Genomic DNA, 27,767 nt, shown 5'->3' on the forward strand with positions numbered 1-27,767 from the left:
CAGGGGTAATCCAGGATTTTACTAGTTTTACTAGTCCTGAATCACTCCTTTAAAGGAGATATATAAGGAGATTTTGGGGGGGTTAGACCACTGGGATCCCCGCGATCTCCTGTACGGGGCCCTGGTTCTCTCCAGATATGGAGTGTGATGATCCCCACATGAAGCGGCAGCTGTCAGACCCCCTCTATATATCTTTATGGGAGAGTTCAGCTACCTTTGGCTCTCCCATAGAGATACTGTATATTGAGGGGGCGTGTTGGCCCCACTTTGAGTGGGAGTCGACACGCTCTCTTCCCAGAGCCCCGTACAGAAGATCGTAAAGAAGTAAATATGATGGTAGGTAGCAAGGAAGGTAGCTAGTTAGGTAGACAGGTAAGTAGGGAGCCAGGTAGATAGGTAGGTGGCCAAGTAGCTAGGTAAAAGCTATGAAGGTAGGTATGTAGCTAGAGATGTAGGTAGCCAGGAAGCTTCATAAACTGATAGTCAGTGACTTCTCACTCACTCAAGATGCCAGAATGAAAAAATTAATAAATGATGCTTGCCTTATATACCACTCACAGGCCGACCACCACAGGCCGACTGCGTTTTTCTTCCTATACAGTGTTGTCACCAATGAGTGACATCATTGCGCCTGCACTTTGTCGGGGCAGAGGTCACGGTCTCCTCTCAGTGTAGGCTGCAGGTGAGAGGCAGGTGCACATACAGGGGAAAGCAGCACTCGCTCGCCTGGGAATCCGGGCAAGTGTACTGGGTTCCCCAATAACAAACGAGCTACTGTAGGCAGTGGTGTACCTACACTTTAGTGGTTTCCCCCCTCCAAGGTGTGCCAGGTCGCAGGTACGCCACTGCCTCTAATTATTAGGTGATTTCAGGATATGCTGCCCTGTGTGTGTTTATGAGGATCAGAACTATTTTTAGCTATTATAACTCGTATATGACTTTATTCAGCAGATTTCTGCTTTTTCAGTTTTCCCAGAGCTGGTGGGTGGAGCTCCCTCCTCCTCCCTCTATAAACTTGTATTTCTTATCTTGCAGAAAAAAAGCTGAGCTTATTTTCGGGGAAGAAGATTTCAGCAACAGGTGAGGGGGGAGGGAAGAAGCTTGACAACAGGAGAAAGAAGCATTTTTGTCTAATAAGATATATTACACAGTTTCTTATATTCACTTGTACTATTAATTTATGCAAAGTTTGTTCAAATAACAGATTTAAGATACAACAATGGACACAAGGAATGATGGAAGTAATTCCGCGCTGCCAGTCGTCACTCAATAAGGTAGAAACCGGGGTACTGCTTATTCTTAAGTTTATTAAACACACTCAACACGTTTCAAGGCCGGGATTGCCTTTTCATCAGGCCTGATGAAAAAGCCATCCCGGCCTTAAAACGCGTTGTGTGTGTTTAATAAACTTAAGAATAAGCAATACCCCTGGTTTCTATTTTATTGAGTGACAACTGGCAGCGCGGAATTACTTCCATCATTCCTTGTGTCCATTGTTGTATCGTGTGCATGCCGGTCGGGTGTGGGAAGTCTGAAACAGCCGTTCCAGAATAAGTTCTTTTTCCTTTGCGATGTGAACGTTGTGCCTTGGATATTGCACAACATTACAAGGTGAGCATATATATATCACCTGCTTTTACATGGTGTTTACCTACTGATCCTGCACATTGGAGCCCTCCTGTTCTCCCCTTTTGTTTCCAGTATCAATTTAAGAGCCTGGCTTGGGGAAAGTACCCACTGTTCGGCTCACCTTCAACTTCCCTCCAACCAGCTTACTATAATGGATAAGTCTCTTCCCATTTGTGTTTAGGGATAGACCTGTCAATCATAGAGAGTTGGTCAGAGGGCAGCAGGGCTCTCTTTTTAAGCCTTTCATTCCTGGATATATAATAGAGTAGGAAAATAATATAGTTATGTACACTGTCTTCTTACTCTTTGCATATTTCCAAAAGGTAGAAAAAGTGATGAGATATATGAGTGATATGCAAGGAAACTTTCCTTGTCATTGTCTTAACGCCCTTGTGATAAAATATGCTGCTTTAGATGTCACACTTTGCACTTGGGAAATTATAATTTTTTAGAACATGACAGCGCAGCAGCAGTTTAGGGGATTATTCAAGATTTCAGTGGACATGTTCCAAACATTTAGTCCCTGTTCAACACATACCTTAAGTAATTTCTGAGCAGATGGCACTAGCTTAGCACATGCAAAACACTGAAATGTTGTGCTTGGCAGCTAATTCCAACTGAGTAATAGGTATGTCATGTCCAGAATAAAGGTGTAGATACACTTTACAGAGATGGGAAAGAAAATTATTTAAAGTGTACTTGTCATTTGCAAAAACTTTTTATGTAATTTAGAAAATACCATTATATGTATATTTCTAATCTACATTGTTTAAACATGTGTATATTTTTGGGTGGAAACATGCTGTTTTGTCCCTGCAGCTATTGGCTATGAGTCTCTGTGAGGAGACCAAATGCAGGAAATGTGGGTGGACAAGCAGGGCTCTGTGCACTGGGGACAAGCAGAACTCTGTACACTGAGGACAAGCAGGGCTCTGTACACTGAGGACAAGCAGGGCTCTGTACAATGAGGACAAGCAGGGCTCTGTACACTGAGGACAAGCAGGGCTCTGTACACTGAGGACAAGCAGGGCTCTGTGCACTGAGGACAAGCAGGGCTCTGTACACTGAGGACAAGCAGGGCTCTGTACACTGAGGACAAGCAGGGCTCTGTACACTGAGGACAAGCAGGGCTCTGTGCACTGAGGACAAGCAGGGCTCTGTGCACTGAGGACATGCAGGGCTCTGTACACTGAGGACAAGCAGGGCTCTGTGCACTGAGGACAAGCAGGGCTCTGTGCACTGAGGACAAGCAGGGCTCTGTACACTGAGGACAAACAGGACTCTGCACACTGAGGACAAGCAGGGCTCTGTACACTGAGGACAAGCAGGGCTCTGTGAACCGAGGACAAGCAGGGCTCTATGAACCGAGGACAAGCATGGCTCTGTGAACCGAGGACAAGCAGGGCTCTGTGCACTGAGGACAAGCAGGGCTCTGTACACTAATGACAAGCAGGGCTCTGTACACTGAGGACAAGCAGGGCTCTGTACACTGAGGACAAGCAGGGCTCTGTACACTGAGGACAAGCAGAGCTCTGTACACTGAGGACAAGCAGGGCTCTGTGCACTGAGGACAAGCTGGCCTGTGCATTGAGGACAAGCAGGGCTCTGTGTATTGGGGACAAGAAGGGCTCTGTGCATGGAGGACAAGCAAGGCTCTGTACAGTGAGGACAAGCAGGTGTCATGACCGACGGAGTGGGCAGTGAGAGTGAGCCCTAAGCGTTTACTAGAAACACTCTCCCTGTCTACTTGCCCATCTGCCCTAAACGGCGGATCAACAACAGCGGTGCCGGTCCCTTCCTGCACTAACGTGCATTGGGCGTAAAGGTACACAAATAATACTAAACATAGTCGAAAACAGGTCAGAAACAACGGGAAACAACCAGATAAAGCAGACAGGATATAAATATACAAACAGAGCAGGATATATCGTACTAACATACAGTTCAGAAATCGGAATCAGGATAAATGGCAGCTATGAATAAATGAACAAGACTAGATATGGAATAAGTATACAGCAGAAACCAGGAGACACAGAGGATGAACAGATGAACTGAATGTAAAACACTAAACAGGTCAGGAAACATAGAACACTGTTCACACTGGACACTGAACTAACAAACTAGACTCACCACTCCAAAAATGGAGGGACATAAATACTCACTCCAAATAGACTTCTAGCCAGCAGGCACACTCCACCGTGTGATCAGGATACTGGCCTAGAAGGAAACAGAAATATAATACACGGAACATTAGACTGAAAACAGGCTGCATCTGAACAGACTCCACAAAACTCCAAAACATGGAGGAATACAGGTCAGAATACCAAACAGGAATAATACAAAATCAAACTCAATTACATGAAGGAATACAGGTACAAGCAAGACACGGTGTGAACACAGACTACGATATAACAAGGTACTAAGCAGAACAGACATACATAATCCTAAAAACCAACAATAAATGTACATAAAAACCAAGCGGACTAAAATCTATCATAAACAGGACTATTAACCATGATTAAAACTCAGACAAACAAACATGTCAAAGGTAAAACTGATAACATAGTCAGAGAAGATCTAATAACTAACCCAGAGTGTAGCAGACCTCGGGTTTACAAAGGCCCACCCGAGTTCTCATTGGCTAATACCATTAACTATTCCCTAGCACAGAAAACAGATAATACATAAAACAAAGTCTGAACAGAAAAATGCAAAAACAGACATTACAGCAGGGCTCTGTACACTGAGAACAAGCAGGGCACTGTACAGTGAGGACAAGCAGGACTCTGTACACTGAGGACAAGCAGGGCTCGGTGCACTGAGGACAAGCAGGGCACTGTACAGTGAGGACAAGCAGGACTCTGTACACTGAGGACAAGCAGGGCTCTGTACACTGAGGACCAGCAGGGCTCTGTACACTGAGGACAAGCAGGGCTCTGTACACTGAGGACAAGCAGGGCTCTGTACACTGAGGACCAGCAGGGCTTTGTACACTGAGGACCAGCAGGGCTCGGTACACTGAGGACCAGCAGGGGTCTGTACACTGAGGACAAACAGGGCTCTGTACACTGAGGACCAGCAGGGCTCTGTACACTGAGGACAAGCAGGGCTCTGTACACTGAGGACAAGCAGGGCTCTGTACACTGAGGACCAGCAGGGCTTTGTACACTGAGGACCAGCAGGGCTCTGTACACTGAAGACCAGCAGGGGTCTGTACACTGAGGACAAACAGGGCTCTGTGCACTGAGAATCTATGACAAGCCCCATCTCACACATCAGGATGATTGACAAGCCAAGAGTCTGCACAGAGCCCTGCTTGTCCTGCCCTCACTTCCTGTATAATTTTTAACCAATGTATATTACAAATAAATGTATATATATATATATATATATATATATATATATTTATATATACACACATATGTATAATGTCATTATCTACATTATATAAAAAGTTTTTAAAGGAACAGGAACAAAACATTTTTTTTCCAGGAACAGCGCCACACTTGTCCTCAAGTTGTGAGTGGCTCTGCTTTATTTATGTCAATGTAACTGAGCTGCAATATCACACCCCAAACTGAGGACAATAGTGGGGCGCTTCCTGGAAAAAAATCAGCTATGTTTTTCTAAACCTGTACATTTATACATTTGTACAGTTTACCTGATTTACAGACAACAACAAAACAAAAATAGACTATAGGTATACTAAACTGGATGAGATAGAGATCTAGCAGAAATATCTGTCATCTTATTTACGGCTAGCCAGGAGTAGCTGTTCCTCCATACAGATCCAGGTCCACCTCTCAAGAAGGTGGACACTTGGTTTAAGGGTTTGTCTAAAGCAGATAACCATTTTTCCCCTGCTAGAACCTCCAAATTGCATGAAGGGTTGGATAGAGTAAGGTAGTCAAGCTCAAGGTCCTCAGTCACATCCAAGATGGCACTGATCAGGGCAGAGCGCCCTTGTTTTGTGGACTATTCATTTTGACATAAGCGGCTGTCCACACAGTTGCCATGGTTACTACAAGTGCTTATCACTGATGCAGGCCTAATTCATTATATAGACGTTTCCTGCAGAGGCTTTTGTAGATTTCATATGCCTCTTGTGGGGTCCAAGGATTGTCAAATAATATAATTATAATAATAAGAAGAAATAGTATTGTAAGAAGTTTCCTACTATATATTTATTAAACCCCTTAAGGACTCTGCCTGTTTGTGATTTGAGGACAAACAATTTCCATTTGTGTGTTTTTGTTTTTCTTCCTTACATTTTAAAGGAGTACTGCAGCCTTGGACAACTTATCCCCTATCTGCAGGATAGGGGATAAGTGTCTGATCGCAAGGGTCCGATCCCTGGGACCCTACGCAATCTCCCGTATGGGGACTCGGAACTTCTGCAGCGCTGTGCTGCTAATGTTTGTGTTGTCGACCTCACTTAGAGGTTGACGGACATGCCCCTCCATACAGCTCTATTGGAGAGGTGGGGATGCACGAACGCTTCATCTCCGCCTCTCCTATAGAGATGTATGGAGGGGGTGTGTTGGCAGCGGCTTCATGCTATGGTCGACACGCCTCCTGCATGGGGAGAGCCGCGGCTGAGTCGTGGCCCCGTCCAGGAGATTGCGGTGGGTCCCAGCATTCGGACCTCCCGTGATCAGACACTTATCCTGCAGATAGGGGATAAGTTGACGAAGGCTATAATATTGCTTTAAGAACCTTAACTATTTAATGTTTTTATCCACAGACCCATATGAGGGATTTTTTTTTTTTGTGCAACCAATTGTATTTTGTAATGACACCTTTCATTTTACCATAAAATGTACAGCGAGGCAAAAAGAAAATATTTTTGTGGGGTGAAACTGGTAAAAAAAAAAGAAGCGTTTGTTGTTACGTAGTGCACTTAATGGATAAACTGACAATGTTACCTTTAGACTGTGGGGCAATCCGATTAAAACGATACCTATATTTTTTTTTCTATTATTGTACGACACTCAGAAAAAAAGGCTAACTTTTTTTACAGAATAAGTTTAAGTTTACCTTAAATAAGAAGTGTATATAAAAGATAGATTACACTCTAAAATATAGCCTTTTTATTTATCCATTAAAAATAGCGCCAAATGAAAAACGTCTCCCCCCGCAGTGCCAATGTATCTTTTCTATACATTTCTTATTGAAGCCTGCTGTTGACTTTATTCACATTAGCACACCCCCAAGCATTTTTTACCCCTATAGGAGATAGAATTTATTTATTTTACAAATAGTTACGTTCTTCTTTGGTTAATACAGTGGTGCTACCCCATATTTCTCTGGACTAGTATAAGTTTGCTTAAAATTGCTCTATTCTGACCCCTATAACTTTTTGTATTTTTCTGTATACAGGGCTGTATAAGGGATTATTCAGTATTACTGCAGTTTGGCATACTTTTGGCATCTGGCATTTGGCATCTGTGAATGCAGTCTAAGTATAAATTTGAGTTACCTAATGTATGCACATGTAGTAGAAGATCCAAGCATTGTGAACTATAATGGTGCCATGTAAATGTGACGTATGGCCAGGGAAGGAGTGCAACACTATTCTCGCTTACTCCCCCTTTCCCTGCCTATTTGCCTATCCGCCCTAGGCAGCAGATCGACAACCACGTTGACAGGCCCTTCCTTAAATAAGTGAGAGAAGTAAGGGTCAACAAAACAAACTATAATACAGTCAGGAAGCACTCAAACTAACATAAATAATATTAAACAAACACACACAATAAGCCAAAGTAAGCTAGCCGAGTCTTTACCAGGATATGTCAAAGGTGCCAAGGGGCAAATACAAGAGAAAGGTCAGAAAGCCAAGCCGAAAAGTTAGGAATACCAGAAGATCAGGAATACAAAATATAAACGCTAGCTACTGGAGAAAACCTCTTTCGCAGGCAAGGTCTGATACCACACTGAAGGTTTATATAGGCAGTTACACAGGTGAAAAGCCAACAAGGTCAGCTGACCAACCAGAAAGCTAGGCGTAGCCCAGCAACCAAAATAACAAACTCTCTCAGGGATGTTTAACCCTTCGGGTTCTTACAGTAAAACGTATAAAATTATGTAATACATCCAGTTACAGCACGGAAAAAGTCTCCCTGGTGAAAATAACAACAGCAATTGCAGCCCCTTAACCTTACCCAAACTGATCCACACACATTCATCGCCGTAAATGTCGGCACCCCTGAAAGTATTTCTTACAGAAAAGGATTGCAGTAACACATGTTTTGCTATACACATGTTTATTCCCTTTGTGTGTATTGGGACTAAACCAAAAAGGGAGGGAAAAAAGCACATTGGACATAATGTCACACCAAACTCCAAAAATTGGCTGGACAAAATTATTGGCACCCTTAAAGGAGTACTCTGGTTCAGAGTACTCCTGCTCCGTCCTGCCCGGGCTGCAAAAAAAATGAAAATAGACCATCTCTCACCTTCCTGGGTTCCAGCGGAACGCCACTGTTACGCCGAGCGCTCCGGGTCCCCGCTCCTCCCCGGAGCGCTCGCTTCACTCCCTCCGCTGCAGCGCTCCGGTCACGTCCTCTGACCCGGGGCGCTGCGATCCTGCTGCCAGCCGGGATGCGATTCGCGATGCGGGTAGCGCCCGCTCGCGATGCGCACCCCGGCTCCCCTACCTGACTCGCTCCCCGTCTGTTCTGTCCCGGCGCGCGCGGCCCCGCTCCCTAGGGTGCGCGCGCGCCGGGTCTCTGCGATTTAAAGGGCCACTGCGCCGCTGATTGGCGCAGTGGTTCCAATTAGGGTTTTCACCTGTGCACTTCCCTATATTACCTCACTTCCCTTGCACTCCCTTGCCGGATCTTGTTGCCTTAGTGCCAGTGAAAGCGTTCCTTGTGTGTTCCTTGCCTGTGTTTCCAGACCTTCTGCCGTTGCCCCTGACTACGATCCTTGCTGCCTGCCCCGACCTTCTGCTACGTCCGACCTTGCTTCTGCCTACTCCCTTGTACCGCGCCTATCTTCAGCAGTCAGAGAGGTGAGCCGTTGCTAGTGGATACGACCTGGTCACTACCGCCGCAGCAAGACCATCCCGCTTTGCGGCGGGCTCTGGTGAAAACCAGTAGTGGCTTAGAACCGGTCCACTAGCACGGTCCACGCCAATCCCTCTCTGGCACAGAGGGTCCACTACCTGCCAGCCGGCATCGTGACAGTAGATCCGGCCATGGATCCCGCTGAAGTTCCTCTGCCAGTTGTCGCTGACCTCACCACGGTGGTCGCCCAGCAGTCACAACAGATAGCGCAACAAGGCCAACAGCTGTCTCAACTGACCGTTATGCTACAACAGTTGCTACCACAGCTTCAGCAGTCATCTCCTCCGCCAGCTCCTGCACCTCCTCCGCAGCGAGTGGCCGCTCCTGGGATACGCTTATCCTTGCCGGATAAATTTGATGGGGACTCTAAGTTTTGCCGTGGCTTTCTTTCCCAATGTTCCCTGCATCTGGAGATGATGTCGGACCTGTTTCCCACTGAAAGGTCTAAGGTGGCTTTCGTAGTCAGTCTTCTGTCCGGAAAAGCCCTGTCATGGGCCACACCGCTCTGGGACCGCAATGACCCCGTCACTGCCTCTGTACACTCCTTCTTCTCGGAAATCCGAAGTGTCTTTGAGGAACCTGCCCGAGCCTCTTCTGCTGAGACTGCCCTGTTGAACCTGGTCCAGGGTAATTCTTCCGTTGGCGAGTATGCCGTACAATTCCGTACACTTGCTTCAGAATTGTCCTGGAATAATGAGGCCCTCTGCGCGACCTTCAAAAAAGGCCTATCCAGCAACATTAAAGATGTTCTGGCCGCACGAGAAATTCCTGCTAATCTACATGAACTTATTCACCTAGCCACTCGCATTGACATGCGTTTTTCTGAAAGGCGTCAGGAACTCCGCCAAGATATGGACTCTGTTCGCACGAGGCGTTTCGTCTCCTCGGCTCCTCTCTCCTCTGGTCCCCTGCAATCTGTTCCTGTGCCTCCCGCCGTGGAGGCTATGCAGGTCGACCGGTCTCGCCTGACACCTCAAGAGAGGACACGACGCCGTATGGAGAACCTCTGCCTGTACTGTGCTAGTACCGAACACTTCCTGAGGGATTGTCCTATCCGTCCTCCCCGCCTGGAAAGACGTACGCTGACTCCGCACAAAGGTGAGACAGTCCTTGATGTCTACTCTGCTTCTCCACGTCTTACTGTGCCTGTGCGGATGTCTGCCTCTGCCTTCTCCTTCTCTACAGTGGCCTTCTTGGACTCTGGATCTGCAGGAAATTTTATTTTGGCCTCTCTCGTCAACAGGTTCAACATCCCAGTGACCAGTCTCGCCAGACCCCTCTACATCAATTGTGTAAATAATGAAAGATTGGACTGTACCATACGTTTCCGCACGGAGCCCCTTCTTATGAGCATCGGATCTCATCATGAGAGGATTGAACTTTTGGTCCTCCCCAATTGCACTTCGGAGATTCTCCTTGGACTTCCCTGGCTTCAACTTCATTCCCCAACCCTGGATTGGTCCACTGGGGAGATCAAGAGTTGGGGGTCCTCTTGTTCCAAGAACTGTCTAAAACCGGTTCCCAGTAACCCTTGCCGTAACTCTGTGGTTCCTCCAGTAACCGGTCTCCCTAAGGCCTATATGGACTTCGCGGATGTTTTCTGCAAAAAACAAGCTGAGACTCTACCTCCTCACAGGCCTTATGATTGCCCTATCGACCTCCTCCCGGGTACCACTCCACCCCGGGGCAGAATTTATCCTCTCTCTGCCCCAGAGACTCTTGCCATGTCCGAATACGTCCAGGAGAATCTAAAAAAGGGCTTTATCCGTAAATCCTCCTCTCCTGCCGGAGCCGGATTTTTCTTTGTGTCCAAAAAAGATGGCTCCCTACGTCCTTGCATTGACTACCGCGGTCTTAATAAAATCACGGTTAAGAACCGCTACCCCTTACCCCTCATCTCTGAACTCTTTGATCGCCTCCAAGGTGCCCACATCTTCACTAAATTGGACTTAAGAGGCGCCTATAACCTCATCCGCATCAGAGAGGGGGACGAGTGGAAAACGGCATTTAACACCAGAGATGGACACTTTGAGTATCTGGTCATGCCCTTTGGACTGTGCAATGCCCCTGCCGTCTTCCAAGACTTTGTCAATGAAATTTTTCGTGATCTGTTATACTCCTGTGTTGTGGTATATCTGGACGATATCCTAATTTTTTCTGCCAATCTAGAAGAACACCGCCAGCATGTCCGTATGGTTCTTCAGAGACTTCGTGACAACCAACTCTATGCCAAAATTGAGAAATGTCTGTTTGAATGCCAATCTCTTCCTTTTCTAGGATATTTGGTCTCTGGCCAGGGACTACAGATGGATCCAGACAAACTCTCTGCCGTCTTAAATTGGCCACGCCCCTCCGGACTCCGTGCTATCCAACGCTTTTTGGGGTTCGCCAATTATTACAGGCAATTTATTCCACATTTTTCTACCATTGTGGCTCCTATCGTGGCTTTAACCAAGAAAAATGCTGATCCCAAGTCCTGGCCTCCTCAAGCAGAAGACTCCTTTAAACGACTCAAGTCTGCCTTTTCTTCGGCTCCCGTGCTCTCCAGGCCTGACCCTTCCAAACCCTTCCTATTGGAGGTTGATGCCTCCTCAGTAGGAGCTGGAGCTGTTCTTCTACAAAAAAAATCCTTCCGGGCATGCTGTCACTTGTGGTTTTTTCTCTAGGACCTTCTCTCCAGCGGAGAGGAACTACTCCATCGGGGATCGAGAGCTTCTAGCCATTAAATTAGCACTTGAGGAATGGAGGCATCTGCTGGAGGGATCAAGATTTCCTGTTATTATCTACACCGACCACAAGAACCTCTCCTACCTCCAGTCGGCCCAACGGCTGAATCCTCGCCAGGCCCGGTGGTCTCTGTTCTTTGCCCGATTTAATTTTGAGATTCACTTTCGTCCTGCCGATAAGAACATTAGGGCCGATGCTCTCTCTCGTTCCTCGGATGCCTCAGAAGTTGATCTCCCTCCGCAACACATCATTCCACCTGACTGCCTGATCTCCACTTCTCCTGCCTCCATCAGGCAGACTCCTCCAGGAAAGACCTTTGTTTCTCCACGCCAACGCCTCGGAATCCTCAAATGGGGTCACTCCTCCCATCTCGCAGGTCATGCGGGCATCAAGAAATCTGTGCAACTCATCTCCCGCTTCTATTGGTGGCCGACTCTGGAGACGGATGTTGGGGACTTTGTGCGAGCCTGCACTATCTGTGCCCGGGATAAGACTCCTCACCAGAAGCCCGCTGGTTTTCTTCATCCTCTGCCTGTCCCCGAACAGCCTTGGTCTCTGATTGGTATGGATTTTATTACTGATTTACCCCCTTCCCGTGGCAACACCGTTATTTGGGTGGTCGTTGATCGATTCTCCAAAATGGCACATTTCATCCCTCTTCCTGGTCTTCCTTCTGCGCCTCAGTTGGCTAAACAATTTTTTGTACACATTTTTCGTCTTCACGGGTTGCCTACGCAGATTGTCTCGGATAGAGGGGTCCAATTCGTGTCTAAATTCTGGAGGGCTCTCTGTAAACAACTCAAGATTAAATTAAATTTTTCCTCTGCATATCATCCCCAGTCCAATGGACAAGTAGAAAGAATTAACCAGATCCTGGGTGATTATTTGCGACATTTTGTTTCCTCCCGCCAGGATGACTGGGCAGATCTCCTTCCATGGGCCGAATTTTCGTATAACTTCAGGGTCTCTGAATCTTCCTCCAAATCCCCATTTTTCGTGGTGTACGGCCGTCACCCTCTTCCCCCCCTCCCTACCCCCTTGCCCTCTGGTCTGCCCGCTGTGGATGAAATTTCTCGTGACCTTTCCATTATATGGAGAGAGACCCAAAATTCTCTCTTACAGGCTTCTTCACGCATGAAGAGGTTCGCGGATAAGAAAAGAAGAGCTCCCCCCGTTTTTTCCCCTGGAGACAAGGTATGGCTCTCCGCTAAATATGTCCGCTTCCGTGTCCCTAGCTACAAGTTGGGACCACGCTATCTTGGTCCTTTCAAAATTTTGTGTCAAATTAATCCTGTCTCTTATAAACTTCTTCTTCCTCCTTCTCTTCGTATCCCTAATGCCTTTCACGTCTCTCTTCTCAAACCACTCATCCTCAACCGTTTTTCTCCCAAATCTGTTCCTCCCACTCCTGTTTCCGGCTCCTCGGACGTCTTCTCGGTCAAGGAAATTTTGGCTGCCAAAAAGGTCAGAGGGAAAAATTTTTTTTTAGTAGACTGGGAGGGTTGTGGTCCTGAAGAGAGATCCTGGGAACCTGAGGACAACATCCTTGACAAAAGTCTGCTCCTCAGGTTCTCAGGCTCCAAGAAGAGGGGGAGACCCAAGGGGGGGGGTACTGTTACGCCGAGCGCTCCGGGTCCCCGCTCCTCCCCGGAGCGCTCGCTTCACTCCCTCCGCTGCAGCGCTCCGGTCACGTCCTCTGACCCGGGGCGCTGCGATCCTGCTGCCAGCCGGGATGCGATTCGCGATGCGGGTAGCGCCCGCTCGCGATGCGCACCCCGGCTCCCCTACCTGACTCGCTCCCCGTCTGTTCTGTCCCGGCGCGCGCGGCCCCGCTCCCTAGGGCGCGCGCGCGCCGGGTCTCTGCGATTTAAAGGGCCACTGCGCCGCTGATTGGCGCAGTGGTTCCAATTAGGGTTTTCACCTGTGCACTTCCCTATATTACCTCACTTCCCTTGCACTCCCTTGCCGGATCTTGTTGCCTTAGTGCCAGTGAAAGCGTTCCTTGTGTGTTCCTTGCCTGTGTTTCCAGACCTTCTGCCGTTGCCCCTGACTACGATCCTTGCTGCCTGCCCCGACCTTCTGCTACGTCCGACCTTGCTTCTGCCTACTCCCTTGTACCGCGCCTATCTTCAGCAGTCAGAGAGGTGAGCCGTTGCTAGTGGATACGACCTGGTCACTACCGCCGCAGCAAGACCATCCCGCTTTGCGGCGGGCTCTGGTGAAAACCAGTAGTGGCTTAGAACCGGTCCACTAGCACGGTCCACGCCAATCCCTCTCTGGCACAGAGGGTCCACTACCTGCCAGCCGGCATCGTGACAGCCACTACAGCTGATCGGTGCTCCGATCCATCTTCTTCATACTTCCGTGTGTAACGAAGCGTCACATGGCGCTCAGCCTATCGCCGGCCGCCGCGATATTCTGCCTCGGCCCATAATAGGCTGAGCGCCATGTGACACTTCGTTACACACGGAAGTATGAAGAGGATGGACCAGAGGACCGATCAGCTGTAGTGGCGCTCCGCGGGAACCCAGGAAGGTGAGAGATGGTTTATTTTAAAAAAAAATTTCAGCCCGGGCAGGACGTAGCAGGAGTACTCTGAACCAGAGTACTCCTTTAACTTAATATTTGGTTCCACACCCTTTAGAAAAAATAACTGAAATCAGTTGCTTCCTATAACCATCAATAAGCTTCTTACACCTCTCAGACGGAATGTTGGACCACTCTTCCTTTTGCAAACTGCTCCAGGTCTCTCTTATTGGAAGGGTGCCTTTTCCCAAAAGCAATTTTAAGATCTCTCCACAGGTGTTCAATGGGATTTAGATCTGGACTCATTGCTGCCACTTCAGAACTCTCCAGCGCTTTGTTGCCATCCATTTCTGAGTGCTTTTTGACATATGTTTGGGGTCATTAGGGGAGATTTATCAAAACCTGTCCAGAGGAAAAGTTGCTGAGTTGCCCATAGCAACCAATCAAATCCCTTTTTTGTATTCCTCAGATTTCATGATGCCTTGTACACATTCAAGGCACCCAGTGCCAGAGGCAGCAAATCAACCCCAAAACATGACAGCTGAACAAATGAAGCCACGGCACTGGGTAGGTATTGCAGTTTAAAACTTCTTCTTTATTGCAGCATAGCAGGTCAAATTGGGAGTAGGACCAGAACGCCCAAAACATCCCCAAAACATCATTGAACCTCCACCATATTTCACTGTATGTACTGTGTTCTTTTCTTTGTAGGCCTCATTCCATTTTCGGTAAACAGTAGAATGATGTGCTTTACCAAAAAGCTCTATCTTGGTCTCATCTGTCCACAAGATGTTTTCCCAGTAGAATTTTGGCTTACTCAAGTTCATTTTTGGCAAAATGTAGTCTTGCTTTTTTTATGTCTCTGTGTCAGCAGTGGGGTCCTCCTGGGTCTCCTGCCATAGCGTTTTTTATTTCATTTTAATGTCGACAGATAGTTCGCGCTGACACTGATGCTCCCTGAGCCTGCAGGACAGCTTGAATATCTTTAGAACTTGTTTGGTGCTGTTTATCCACCATCCGGACTATCCTGCGTTGACACCTTTCTTCAATTTTTCTCTTCCGTCCACGCCCAGGGAGATTAGCTACAGTGCCATGGGTTGCAGACTTCTTGATAATGTTGCGCACTGTGGACAAAGGCAAATCTAGATCTCTGGAGATGGACTGGTAACCTTGAGATTGTTGATATTTTTCCACAATTTTGGTTTTCAAGTCCTCAGACAGTTCTCTTCTCCTCTTTCTGTTGTCCATGCTTTGTGTGGCACACACAGGCACACAATACAAAGTGAACTTCTCTCCTTTTTATCTGCTTTCAGGTGTGATTTTTATATTGCCCACGCCTGCTACTTGTCCCAGGTGAGTTTAAAGGAGCATCACATGCTTGAAACAATCTTATTTATCCACAATTTAGAAAGGGTGCCAATAATTTTGTCCAGCCCATTTTTGGAGTTTTGTGTGACATTATGACCAGTTTGAAATGTTTTTTTCCCTTTTTTGGTTTAGTTCTAACACACACAAAGGGAATGAACATGTGTATAGCAAAACATGTATTACTGCAATCATTTTATTGAGAAATCTCAGGGGTGCCAACATGTAAAGCCATGACTGTATAAAGAGATTGATCAAGCAGTGTAATATGTTACAGTCAGAGGCATTTGTTACCATTTATTCTCATAATAGCTGATTTTGTTCATGATGGGAGAGGCCACAAGACATAAGCAGGAAAGTATAAGACAAATCTCTTCTCCTGTTATCCAGATGGAGCCATGCTAGATGTAAAAGATGCCCTCAACAAGATTTAGCAAGTTGCAAACTTTAATAGTTCATTGAGATTTTGCTAATATAAAAAAGCAGAAGAAGCAAAGGAGATGAAAGCCACAGAAAAAAGAAGGTTGCTGCATATTGAACAGGGTTCCACAATTGAAAGAATAAGTCCGGGGCATGGGATAGTTATAAGGGTGGAAGTGATGGTCCCTGTGGGAGGAAAGGTAAAAAAGACAGGAGGTGGTGGGGTGGGAATAGCCAATGAGTGATAAAGAAGGCCTAGGCTTCAGAGAGATTTCCCCAGAGACAAGCGGCAGAATAGAGATGCTGGGACGCTTTGTAACTATTTCTTAGAGAAGCATAGTAGTTATGGAACTGAAGGGAAATACTTGCTTTACTGTCCTGTTTGATAATATTTCCCTGCTCAGAAACCCCTCAAAGCCCTAAATACACGATGAACTTAATTATTTTGTGTACCTGGGTAGTTACAAGAACTATATATCTATGTGTAATTGGAAATGTCAGGCATTAGAGGAGCAGGCTTTCGTTTGCTAGTATTAAACAGGGACCCAGCTGGTGATTTGTGGTTCCACATTGCAGTTAATCCAGGCTTTGTCTGGGTAGACAGCCAGCCTCCATAACCAGAATCTACAGGAACATAGCCAGGGTTAAACCGTACTTAATCCAGTGGAAATTTGCTTGAAGGGGATTATTGTTTTATTTATTTATTTTCTTTTTCTCTCTTTGAAAACATAATAACTATATATCTGTGGTGATCGTCTGCTCTTCACAGGGTCTCTCTCTGTGTTGTTAACAAGACATTTATCAGTTTTATGCTCCTTTCTTTTCCAGGAAAGAGTCTCACTGTTAGTTCCTGCAAATATCAATAATGGAAATAAATAACAGACAAATAAAGATAAATAGAAAGATATGAGATAGATAGACAGACAGACAGATAGATAATGACAGATAGATAAAAATAGATTATGATAGTTATAAAGAAAGATAGATATATAGATAAACAGACACATAGATATAAAGACAGATATAAATAGATGGTTAATAGATATAGATAGATAGATAAACTGACACATATATAACAGATAGATAATCTAGATAAACAAACTAACAGATAATAGAAGATAATTATACATAATGATGTTTGATTAATAGAAAGAGACAATGTAGATAAGTACCTGAAAACATAGATGGACCTCTTTTTATCTGTTGCCCAATTAACTTTTACATTTTTCCTATAGCACCTGATAGACACGTCTTTCATATGTCTACACTAAACTTCTTTACTCTTATCTCTAGTGCCCCAAGAGGTCACCATACCATCTTGCTCTGAGGACTTCCTTATATCTACATATCTTATGTTGCCTTCATTTCTTGAGTGATTGGTAATTAATGAAAACCAAAAAAAAAAACAGCAATCAACACAATTCTAAATAAGCATAAAACCGTACACAGCAAGTAAAAAATAGAGGCATCTGCAGGAGCAAATAGATATTAGAATGTATAAAAAGAATTCCAAATCACTGATTTAAACATTAACCATTTTGTGCTGGCTTTTACCAGCTATTTCCTGTTCAGTCTAAAAGTGAATTACCATTTTTTAAAAAAAATTAAATAAATAAATGTATGTATACTAGGAATCGACCAATTATCGGTTTGGCCGATATTATCGGCCGATATTCACGATTTTGGACATTATTGGTATCGGCAATTGCCTTGCCGATATGCCGATAATGCCCTGTCCCCCGCCCCGCCTCCCCGGCTAGAGACCACCGCCGCTGCCCCATTGCCTCCCCCATCCCCGGTTTTATAATTACCTGATCCCGGGGTCCGTGCTACTTCTGGCTCCTGCGACGTCATGCGCTATTGCTGTGCGCTGAGCAGCGCAATGACGAGTGACGTCCTCAACGCGACATCACCATCAGTGTGCACAGTGACAGCTCAGGACGCCGCCGGAGCCAGAAGTAGCGCGGACCCCTGGCACAGGTAATTATAAAACCTGGGATGGGGAGGCAATGGGGCAGCGGCAGCGGTGGTGGTTGGAATAGGGAGGTCTCTGGCACCGCAAAAGCCCCTGCAGTTCATTGATTTAAAGCGCCCGCTTTAAATCATTCATCTGCAGCGGCTTCTTCTTGGGGAATAGCCTATAAATTGTACCGGAATATCGGTATAAGTTATCGGCTATCGGCCTGAAAGGTCATAGATTATCGGTGTCAGCCCTAAAAAATCTATATCGGTCGATCCCTAATGTATACCCTTAAACAGTATATATATATAGTTTGTTGATATAATTCCTTTCTAAGATTACATATTTACTATAGGAACATAATTATTTGGCTAAGGGTTGGACCTATATGCTAAGTTTTATCTCTTAAAAGTAATCTGTCTGCTCTATTTGCTGCAGATACTGTTAGGCTAGGTTCACATATGCATGCACCAGAGGGTAACTGATGCTAGAACTGATCCCATTCCTTTAAATGGGACAGGTCATAATCATCCAGCTTCTCAATTTTGATACCGGATGGCTGAACACGCCTGTCCTACGTCCAGAAACAATGGACGCTGAATGCCATACAACTGATGACAACTGATGCACGTTGTCATCAGTTGTGGCATCAGTTGTGTCGGGATCAAGGCTGAGTTCACCCATGCCGGATGCTGGACATATTTGAACCCAGCCGTAGATAGCTGTTTTGGGTATAAAAGCAAACTGCGCTGATGGGGATTGTCAATAAGTAAAAAGATGATTTTTTTTAAATTTTGCAACCACCATCAACTCCAGGAAAGGAACAGTTTGCTTATACCTTAGCAGCTATCAAACAGTGTCTGCAGATCTTAGCAGAAAATACAGCTGATATATTCCTTTTAAATATCTGCAAGGAAGTGTGGTCTAACATTGCATTTCTATGCATAGTGTTTAATAGCAATAGTTTATCGATATCATGTTGAAGGTTATAAGTTGGAGTGCAAAATTACCGAAAGTCATGTACTCGAGCAAGTGGATAAACTGATGCAGATGGGATAAAGTGAGGCACAGATCAGGACAAGTAGTAATTCATTTGGGGTAAGATGACAGGTACAGGTCAAAGCAGGTGGAGATGGATCTTTGTATCTGGCTATTTGTTACAGCCCCTTACTGTATAGTGATATATACAGTGGGGATCAAAAGTTTGGGCACCCCAGGTAAAAATTTGTATTAATGTGCATAAAGAAGCCAAGGGAAGATGGAAAAATCTCCAAAAGGCATCAAATTACAGATTAGATATTCTTATAATATGTCAACAAAAGTTAGATTTTATTTCCATCATGTACACTTTCAAAATAACAGAAAACAAAAAAAATGGCATCTGCCAAAGTTTGGGCACCCTGCAGAGTTAATATCTTGTACTGCCCCCTTTGGCAAGTATCACAGCTTGTAAACGCTTTTTGTAGCCAGCCAAGAGTCTTTCAATTCTTGTTTGAGGTATCTTTGCCCATTCTTCCTTACAAAAGTCTTCCAGTTCTTTAAGATTTCTGGGCTGTCTGTCACGCACTGATCTTTTAAGGTCTATCCATAGATTTTCAATTATGTTGAGGTCAGGAGATTGGGAAGGCCATGGCAAAACCTTCAGTTTACGCCTCTTAATGTAATACCCTGTGGATTTCGAGGTGTGTTTAGGATCATTATCCATTTGTAGAAGCCATCCTCTCTTTAATTTCAGCTTTTTCACAGATGGCATCAAGTTAGCATCCAAAATTTGCAGAAATTTTATTGAATCCTTCCATTTTTCCTTCTACTCATGAGATGTTCCCTGTGCCACTGGCTGCAATACAACCCCAAAGCATGATTGATCCACCCCCATGCTTAACAGTTGGACAGAAGTTCTTTTCATTAAATTCTGTTCCCCTTCTTCTCCAAACATACCTTTGCTCATTCCGGCCAAAAAGTTACATTTTAACCTCATCGGTCCACAGAACTTGTTTCCAAAATGCATCCTGCTTGTCTATATGTTCATTTGCAAAGTTCAAACGATGATTTTTGTGGTGAGGACATAGAAGAGGTTTTGTTCTGATGACTCTTCCATGAAGACCATGTTTGTACAAGTATCTCTTTATAGTCTACCACAACTTCAGTGTCTGCCAGATCTTTCTGGAGGGATTGTGCAGTCAAACGTGAGTTTTGAATAGTTTTTCTCACAATCCTGCGAGCTATTCTGTCTGATATTTTCTTGGTCTTCCAGATCTTGCTTTAACTTCCACTGTTCCTGATGACTGCCATTTCTTAATTACATTCCGAACAGAGGATATTGACATCTGAAAACGTTTTGCTATCTTCTTATAGCCTTCTCCAGCTTTGTGAGTGTCAACTGTTTTCAGTTTCAGATTTCTAGACAACTGCTTAGAAGAACCCATGGTGCTGATTGTTGGGGCAAGGCCAGATGGGTCTGGGCATTTAAAACCTTTGAGATTGACATAACCTGGTCTTCCCAGATGATGATTGAGAACAATCCATGACACTGGCAGGTCTCAGCTTTGCAAAGGGGGCAGTGCATGCTATAAATTCTGCAGGGTGTCAACACTTTTGCAGACGTCATTTTTTGTTTTCTGTATTTTTGAAAGTGTAAATGATGGAAATAAAATCTAACTTTTGTTGACATATTATAGGAATGTCTAATCTGTAATTTGATGCCTTTTGGGGATTTTTCCATCTTTCCTTGGCTTCTTTATGCACATAAATGCATTTTTTTTACCTGGGTTGCCCAAACTTTTGATCCCCACTGTAGGAGAATTGAAGAAGGTCAAAGTTGGACAGCTTGGTTAACAAACAAGATAGGGGTTCTCTCCTTCAACAGAAGCTTATAAAGCTTGTGAAAAATATAAATTTTAAGACAAGACAAGACACTCCTATTATACTTTTTAACTTTTTATTGAACTCAGCAGCAAATAAGTACTGTAGGTATCAAAGAAAAAACTTTACATATATGGTGCTACCAAACATGCTGCACCAATACAGTATCCAATCACAGTATAGCATAGGTTATATAGGTAACTGTCGTCCAAGTAACTTCCTTCTTCTTTGCTGCTCAGCAGTGTATTCAGATAAGTGTTTTGTGCTCTCTTCTATTTATAATATATATTTGTTCTAAATTATATTTCTGTATATATTTTCTACATATATATATATATATATATATATATATATATATATACAGTAACCCCCCGACATGCGATGGCCCCGACATATGATAAGATCGACATACGATGGCCTCTCAGAGGCCATTGCATGTCGATGTCAGCATCAACATACGATGCTTTTATATGTCGGGGCCATTAAATGTCGGGGCGCAAAATGCTTAAGCTGCTGTCGGATAGCAGTTTAAGCATCCCGGACAGGTTCGCTTACCTATCCCCGCTTCTCCGGGTCCACTTCGGGATCCTCCGGCGTCTTCTGTATCTTCTCCAGGGTCCGGGCCTCGCTTTCCGCCGTCGTTATTACGTCACTATGCATGCCGTGCCGGCGCAGCAGCGTAATAACGTCACCAGAAAGCGAGGCCCCGACCCTGCAGAAGATGCGGAAGAAGCCGGAGGATCCCGAAGAAGACACCGGAGCAGCGGGACAGCATCGGGAGCCCCTGGGACAGCATCGGGAGCGGTGAGGGCACGGTCCGGAGCGGCGGGGACAGGTGAGTATAACTTCCTATACTTTACATTGCACGGATCCCTCAACATACGATGGATTCGACAAACGATGGGTCGTTTGGAACGAATTACCATCGTATGTTGAGGGACCACTGTATATATATATATATATATATATATATATATATATATATATACTAGCTGAGTACCCGGCATTGCCCGTTTTTTCCTTCCTCATCCTTGTTGGGGAGGAAAATCAACAAAGGGCTTTTGACTTCATAACCCATCCCCATATATTGTTGTCATATCCCAACCCCATATCCCGTCCTCATACCCCGACCTCCTATCTTGACCTTCTATCCCGACCTCCTATCCCGTCCTCATATCCCCTCCTCATATCCCATCCTCCTATCTTGACCTCCTATCCTATCTTGACCTCCTATCTCGACCTCCTATCTCGACCTTCTATCCCGTCCTCCTATCCCATCCTCCTATCTCGACCTCCTAATGCAACCTCCTATCCTGTCCTCATATCCCGTCCTCCTATCCCGTCCTCCTATCCCGACCTCCTATCCTGACCTCCTATCCTATATTTTAAGTGGACATATAACTAACATGTGACCGAGTATTATCGAAATATCTCCAGACGTTTGGAAGTAATGCAGTAACATATATTTCCCATAGACTTGCATGGGACTTTAAACAAAAACCCCGACCCTGGCAAATGGGGGTGAGTAAGGGTTAAATCACCTATCATATGTTTGTTGTTGACATATAAGTAACATGTGTGCCAAGTTTCATGTTAATATCTTTAGCCGTTTGGACGTGATTGTGGAACATACATACACACATTGGGGGGGATTCATCAATATGTGTCTATTGTTGACACAGTTCTACCCCTTTACACTGCTTGTCTATTGTACACTCTTGCTCAGAATTTACTATGGCTGTACACTCCTTTGATAAATCTTGTGCAAATATAGAAACGCTCCCCCCTCTCTCTACCGTACACTCCTTCTCTACCTCACAGGAAAAGTGGACGTTCTATTGCTTTGAGGCCAGGATTACATTGAGGTTTTTTGTCCGTCATAAAAAACGTCAGAAAAACTGTCCCAGCTTTTTCCTGCATTTTGTCAGTTTTTCTTGCGTTTTTTTTTCTCTTGCATTTTTGCTGGTGTGTGGAAGCAAAAAATGTACTAAACTTTTAGTTGTTTTTTTTCTTCAAAATTTCGATGCGGAGGACTATGTCAGATTTTGTGGATTGCGACGATGAACAGCGTGTTTTTTTTAAATGTCAATAAAAGGGTTAACGAGAGCTGTGGGGGGAGTGTTTTTTTAAATAATTTTTTTTTCCAATGTGTTGTGTTTTTTTTATAATTGAATTCAAAACAGCTAGCGCTAACCCCCAATTATTACCCACCACCACCACAGGGGTTCCAGGAAGAGCTGGTACCAACAGGCCTGGGGTGTCAAAAATGGCGCTCCTGGGCCTAGGCATTAACAGGCTATTGTTATTTAGGCTGGGGAGGGCCATTAACATTGGTCCTCGCTCACCCTGGTAACGTCAGGCTGTTGCTGCCTGACATTACCAGGGTGGGCGAGGACCATTGTTACTGGCCCTCCCCAGCCTAAATAACACCAGCCTGTTACTGCCTAGGCCCAGGAGTGCCATTTTTTACGCTCCGGGCCTGTTGGTACCGGCTCTTCCCGGCACCCCTGTGGCGGTGGGTACAGAGGTAATAATTGGGGGTTAGTGCTAGCTGATTTTGGGGCTAACGCTAAGCCCTGGCTTAGTAATGGATTCCGTCTATAAGACAGCCTCCACTACTAACCCTGAAAATTCAATTATAAAAAACAAGACACATTGAAAAAAAATACCTCCCACCGGCCCTCGTTAACCATTTTATTCAAATAAAAAAAACTCTGGTCATCGTCGCAGTCCACCGAATCTGACATAGTCCTGCGGATTCACGTATCTGAAATGAGAAGAAAAGAAAAACAAGAAATATGGGTTAGTACATTTTTTTGCACTCCCCTTGGAAGAGTGCACATAATGCAGCGTGATCATAAATAGGGAGCCTCCAATTGTTGCTAAACTACAACTCCCATCATGGCGGCTGTAGTTAAGCAACAGCTGGAGTCTCGCTGTTTGGGAACACACTGCCAGAAAGGCTCTGTTCCCATTATGCAAAACGCATAATGTGAACAGAGATCTGTCCCTCTGCCCTTGGACTACTACTCCTATCATGGGAAAGGCTCTGTCCCATGATGGGAGTAGTTGTAGTACCGCAGCGCTGCTGAGGGATGGCACTTGCACATCCCCCGGCTGCGGGACTTTTAGGACTACTACTCCCATCATGGACAGACTCTGCCCATGATGGGAGTTATAGTCCAGGGGCTGATGTGCAGATCGCACCAGGTCATTCTGCAGAGATCTGCTGCGATCCGCATTTAAGTTAACAAGCCAGCAGTACATGCGTCTACACTGCGCACCCCGCCAGCTTCTATATACAGCTGTCATAATTCATAATCCCCACCGCCGGGAGAGGGGAGCTCTGATTGGTCAATAGCTATCCACCAATCAGAGCTCCCGTGTTCCGGCGAGGATTATGAATTATGACAGCTGTATATAGGAGTTGTCGGGGATCGCGATGTAGACGCATGTGCCACCGGCTTGTTATCTTAATAAATGTAGATCGCAACAGATCTCCAGAGAAAGATCTGAGTTAAAAATCCGGCGGTACATGCAGCTACACTGCGCTCCTATGCTTTTATATACACTGACATAATTCATAATCCCCGACGGAACACGGGAGCTCTGATTGGTGGATAGCTATTAACCAATCAGAGCTCCCCTCTCCCGGCGGCAGGGATTATGAATTATGACAGCTGTATATAGAAGCCGGTGGCAGCACAGTGTAGACGCATGTGCCACCGGCTTGTTATCTTAATAAATGCAGATAGCAGCGGGTCTCTGCAGAATGACCCGGTGCGATCTTCACCTCAGCCCCTGGACTATAACTCCCATCATGGGCAGAGTCTTACCATGATCGGAGTAGTAGTCCTAAAAGTCCCGCAGCCGGGGGATGTGCAAGTGCCTTCCCTCAGCAACGTTGTGGTACTACAACTACTCCCATCATGGGACAGGCTCTGTCTCATGATAGGAGTAGTAGTCCTAGGGCAGAGGGGCAGATCATTCTCCTGCGATCAGCATTTATTGACTATACAAGCTGCCGGTACATGCGGCTAAACTGTGCTGCCACTGGCTCCTATATACAGCTCTTATAATTCATAATCCCCCCAGGAGACAGGAGCTCTGATTGGTGGATAGCTATTGATCAATCAGAGCTCCCGTGTTTCCCGGCGGCGGGGATTATGAATTGTGACAGTGGATACAAGAGCTGGCGGCAGCGCAGTGAAGCCGCATGTGCCGCTGGCTTTTACAGTTAATAAATGCGGATCGCAGCGGGTCTCTGGATAATGACCCAGTGCGATCTGCACCTCAACCCCTGGACTATAACTCCCATCATGGGCAGACTCTGTCCATGATCGGAGTTGCAGTCTTTGCTGTGTGAAAATAGACACTTTGGTACGTGTCCTCCGAGATTATGTATATTTGCGCAAAAATATGAGACTTGCTTTCTTTAAAAAAATGCAGTTAGTAAATCGATGTCTACGGGAAAAATGGCTCTACAGTACAACCGAAGGGTGACATTGTTAGAAAAAGTTCCACCAAAAGAAACGCACAAAAAGAACGCAGAAAATATCATTGCGCAAGATTTTGCGTGAGAAAATACACTTAAAAATGCTCTATATAGATTGATGAATCCCCCCCACTGTGTACATGCATTGCATTGCTTGTCCTGTGCTGATCCTGGGTTGTATCCTGTGTTGTACTTCGGGGCTGTGCTCACTGTTCTGCTGGCGTGGTCATTGTGTGCTGATCCTGAGTTATATCCTGTATTATACCCCAAAGCTGTAGTCATTAGTGGTGAGGTCACTGGGTACATACATTTACATAAAGCGTTCCATGTTTTCATTATACACAATGTGCTACGCTTATGTATACTACACTTACATTTCTATATGGTACCTAGCTTATGTGTGACACAATGTACTATGCTTCCGTTACTATACAATACACCACGCTTTTGTTACCACAATATATCACGCTACGTTCCTGATACTGTTCCATGTTAAATTGTCATACATGCTTCCCTACAGTTAAACACATATGGTTCATACAGGATGACTTTCATTCGTTCATACGGGGTACTGACCTCACTTTTATTTCCTGTATTACGTTTAGATTTCTACACAGTCGTACCAAATTTACGTTCTACTTGGTTTTACTACTCGTATGTCACAATAGCAGATGATGAGCAAAACAATGTTCATGCATACGTTCCCTTACAGTGTGCTATGCTTATGTTCTACATTGTGTTCCACACAGGATACCAACCTTAGGTTTCCTCATAGTGTACTTGCATGGTTCCACAGGTGTACACACATACGTTCCTCTTTCCGTGTAACAGTCATATGCCTCCCTACAGTCAACACGCTTACATTTCCTTCAACTAGCAATTCGTTCCTTCTGTGCCGTCTTCATAGCTTACTGTGATGTTATAGTTTTCTCTCATGTTTAGCGCTGTCGTGTTTTTCTTTGTACGCAGATCGTTTTGATACCCCATCACGTTCTCACCACACACTACATACTATAGCAGGTATGTTTTCATGACATTAGGAATGCCTTTCTACAGCTGTCACAGCAAGCCAGAAGTAACTGTGTCATCTATGCTACATTAGTTCCTATGTCATTCGTTACCAGAACTGATACCCTGTGTTACGGTATTATATCTGGTATACCGGGCAATGATACCAAAGCTGATTCATTGTGCTCATGTTTAATTATAGTTGATGTACTGTGCTTGTTTTTTTACAGCTGATATTGTGCTAGCATTATTTTATAGCTGATGCACAGTGCTATTGTTATTATAGCAGATATGTTGCGTTTCGTGTTGGTATAGCCGTTATTATGTTACTATAGATGTCATACGGTGCGTTAATGTTCTTATAGCTAACATACGGGCTTATGTTTCTATAGCTGACAATTTGTGTTATGTTACTTCTTCATATTTACTGTGCATTGGTGGTTAATTAGTGTATTTGCTGTATTGTTATTCAGGGCTGACGTTACTACATCTGATATACTGGCCATTATTGTTACTTTAGCTGACATACGGGCTTATGTTACTTTAGCTGATAATTTGCATTACGTTACGTATACTGTGTATTAGTGGTTAGTTTAGCTGACTTGCTGAACAGCAATGTTACTCAGGGCTTATGTTATTATAGCTTACATACCGTGCATTGATGTTCTAGAGCTAGATATATTGTGCTTAATGTTAATGGTTTTCTTACAGTGTTACATGCATACGAATCCCTATAGTATACGTTTTCATAGCTTTTTGTCATGTTCTTTCTTGCTATCAGCTTTGTCGTGTTAGGTTTATGTTATTTACGCTAGTCAGATATTGTAGGCTGTAGTTATAGCATTCCATTAATGTTTCCCATGTTATCAGGTCGGGTTATTAGGCTGTTATCATAGCGTAGTTCTTATGTTGTTCACGTAGACAGGTCAGGAATGTTAGTGGCCTGTATGGTTGGGATCACTAGGTTTAAACTATCACCATAGTATTTTCTTCATTTTCATAGATGCAGGTCTGGTATTTGTATATTGTCATTGTAATGTTGGATTCACCATTACTATACCTGTTACTTTGCTTACGTCCCCATAGCTTTGTTACTGGGCTTACATTACTTAAGTTTTACTTCATTTAGTTGTTTAGTATGGTCACTACACTTTCGTTAACAGAGCATTCACACTTCGTGCAAGGAGGATTAGGCAATGTTATTACACTTATGTTACATTGGTGTCATTCCTCAGATACCCAAGCTGGTATTGTTCTACAACCATGTTTGGTTTTCTTACGTTGGTTGTTAGAGGCTGATTGCCCTAGTCAGTCTATGAAGCCACTTGTATTTATAGGTTCCTTCCTGGTCGTTACACACGCCTCGTTACAGCCTGTTTGACCTTGCCGTTCTAGGTGAGCTTCAAGTTGCCACTTTACGTTCCTTTTGCACATCATACACGCTCCTATTATAGACAGGCTGTCCGACAATCTTCGAACCTCATGTGATTTTCGCTCTTCCTTGTATGTTTCATACATTCCTGGTAGAGGCAGATTGCTTGTCGATTCACGTCCTCACGTCGCCATCTTTTAAGTTCCTGTACATTACATTTCGCCCCTGTTAGAGGCAGATTGTTAACAATCTATGAGCCTCATGTCATCACCATTTGTTCCTTTGTATGTTACTTACTCTTTTGTCTGAGGCAGATTGCATTGTCAATCCACGAGC

General features: G+C 44.8%; 1 protein-coding gene and 1 long non-coding RNA gene across 2 annotated transcripts in view; one reads left to right on the top strand and one right to left on the bottom strand.

Annotated features, from left to right (window-relative positions):
• CERKL (ceramide kinase like) overlaps positions 1-3,841 on the bottom strand; it is a 170,429-nt gene extending 166,588 nt beyond the window's left edge. Inside the window, exon 1 of the mRNA XM_056536982.1 lies at positions 3,792-3,841. The gene's annotated coding sequence lies outside the window, so the exon portion shown is untranslated. The remainder of the gene's footprint in view (positions 1-3,791) is intronic.
• Positions 966-14,500, top strand: LOC130285505 (uncharacterized). Its single transcript, XR_008847353.1, has 3 exons — positions 966-1,080; positions 7,009-7,091; positions 14,419-14,500. It is a non-coding gene; the product is annotated as an uncharacterized LOC130285505 (long non-coding RNA).
• The last annotated feature ends 13,267 nt before the right edge of the window (positions 14,501-27,767 follow it).

This window comes from Hyla sarda, chromosome 8, assembly GCF_029499605.1.
Source record: "Hyla sarda isolate aHylSar1 chromosome 8, aHylSar1.hap1, whole genome shotgun sequence".
Taxonomy (NCBI): Eukaryota; Metazoa; Chordata; class Amphibia; order Anura; family Hylidae; genus Hyla; species Hyla sarda.